At 48.2% G+C, this 2,254-nt stretch overlaps 1 long non-coding RNA gene across 2 annotated transcripts in view; it reads left to right on the top strand.

The window, feature by feature from the left end:
- LOC120585504 (uncharacterized) overlaps positions 1-2,254 on the top strand; it is a 57,762-nt gene that overhangs the window by 49,164 nt on the left and 6,344 nt on the right. For both annotated transcript variants that reach the window (XR_005648369.1, XR_005648370.1), the window contains exon 2: positions 2,169-2,253. This is a non-coding gene — a long non-coding RNA (uncharacterized LOC120585504). The remainder of the gene's footprint in view (positions 1-2,168; position 2,254) is intronic.

Below are 2,254 nucleotides of genomic sequence, written 5' to 3'. Positions count from 1 at the left end.
TGGTGTCTCAAAATGCTTCATAGCAGCTTAATTGATCTTGTTAAGCCCACAACTCTGCACTCACGTGGCTGTCCTGCTAAAAACTTCTTAGGGCGTCTCTCTCCTCTGCCAGATAAAGCCCCCAAAGCCCCCATCCTTCCTCCTGGAATGAAGGCCACTTTCATGACGGGACTTTCTTAAGGAATGCACGGCATTCTCTTTCCCTGTCCTGCTTCAGGCACAATGAGAGGAGCCTTCCTTTTTCAGCCTCCGGCCCTTCCCGATAATCTCCTCCTTGGAATGCGCAAGCCCCTGTTCTCATCTCCTTCGTTGCTTCACCAACCTTCAAGGCTTATCTCGACCACCACCTCTTACTTCCCTACACTGCAAGACCTCATCAGGCCCGAGGCTACACCTGTGGCATCTGTGCCTAGATGCCCGCATCTGATCTTGTGAGTTACCTGCAAGCTGCTTGAGTTCCGGGATAGGCCCTCGGGCCTCCTGCATGCCTCGTGCATTTGCTAAACTGACCAGGGGGTACCAGCTATAGATTCCTCGGCCGGGTCCCAGCCCTGCTGACTGACCCATCACAGCCTTGTTCTTTCCACTGCTCTCTTTAATCAGACACAGGCAATAGATTTGGCATGGAAAGAGCTGCCCTGCCCCCACCCCCCTGACCCCCACTGATTTTATATTTAGTTGGAGGCAGAAGCAAATATCCAAGGTTCAGGTCAACAGCAATTTAGAAGTATTTCTGCCAGTTAGAAAAGAAAACTTTGAAAAAGACATTTTATTTTTTTTTTTTTTTTTTAACTTGGAGAAAATTTGAAAGGTATAGCCTTTCAAGGAAATAGGATACTTAAAAAAAGAAAAGAAAGAAGAAACCCAGGCTGGCTTTATGCAGTTCAGTCCTGTCAAGCTAATCTAATCTTTTGTGACAGAGCAGCAGACCTGGCAGATCAAGGGAGAAAACAATCGTTGGAATTTACCTTCGCTGGCTTCAGAATTTTTGATTCCTGGGTCCCATTCAATAAGATTATCATTAAATTGGCTGAAAGGTTAGAGAGAGGGGAGAGAGAGAGAAGAGAAGAGATAGGAGAGGAAAGACAAACTCTTCTAGCCGGTTCTAGCCGGGGGACAGAAGTGGTCCCCTTAGGGGGTCAGCCTGGAGCCCAGTGGCCCTGAACAGTCGCGTGAATGGGCCAGATGACAGCAAAGAGAACATATTCAAAGTCAGCATTAATGTCAAGGTGGGGGTCGTGGGGCGGGGGGGTTGTGGATGAATAAGCAGTAACCTTGGCAATTACTTAAGTGAGCAACCCTAGCACACAGGCTTGACCAGAAGGCAGTTCGTGTTTGGGGAAATCATCGCTGCAGCGTGACACCAAGGCCGTGATGCTGGGACGAAGAAGCACCTCCGGAGTCCCAGAGTCCGAAACTTGCCTTTACGGTGTCCCCATCCAAACCCTACAGCCAGGGAATTTGGACAGTGTTCAAGGGAGAGCCACAGATATAATTAAACTAGGCTGGGACGTGGGAAGTGAAGATTTTTACCGAAAAAAAAAAAAAAATGGGTTTATTGAACTCAGAGATGGACAACCTTCCAAGGGTAGTAACAAACAAAAATAGAAATAGGTTTTAAATTACAACACATGAGAATAAAATTAAATGTAAGGACGACTTCCCTTAGTCTTGAGATGGATAAACGGGTGGTTAAAGCAGAACAGACTTCTCTGGGGTGGTTCTCGGGCTAACTCAGAGGCAGACCGGATGGCTTCTGAAATGCCTCTCCACCCACACTGTTACGAGACTACTTCAAAGCACGCCTTCAAATCCAAAAATGAAGAGGCAGCCAGTACCGCCATCGTTTTAGTGGCCTCAGGCTTGGTTATCATCTACAAAGAGAAATTCAGACACAGCAGGAAGCTACTCCCTATAAAGATGGGCGATGGGGACCCGAGTGGTGAGCCGGGACCGTCCTGTGTGTGGACGCAGGGTGGATTCGGTCTGCGGCGCAAACGCACAGGTAACGGACTTCTTTCCATTTTCCCTCTTTTAGTGTAAACGAGCCCCTGGAAAGGATCTGATCTCAAGTGGTGACCCTAGAATGTTGGCGTACGGCACCCTAGGCTGTTCGTGTCTGCTCCTGGGCACTGTCCCACTCAAACCCTTTTTTTTTTTTAACTAAGGCATGATACGGCGTGGAGGAAAACAGCACAGGATGATTCCCCCTACGACATAGCTGATAACTAATAAGCACACACTCAGCGGCACG

The sequence above is a fragment of the Pteropus medius genome, unplaced genomic scaffold (assembly GCF_902729225.1).
Source record: "Pteropus medius unplaced genomic scaffold, Ma_sr-lr_union100, whole genome shotgun sequence".
Taxonomy (NCBI): domain Eukaryota; kingdom Metazoa; phylum Chordata; class Mammalia; order Chiroptera; family Pteropodidae; genus Pteropus; species Pteropus medius.
The sequence above is the reverse complement of the archived record's forward strand: the minus strand, read 5'-3'. Positions and strand labels throughout refer to the sequence as shown.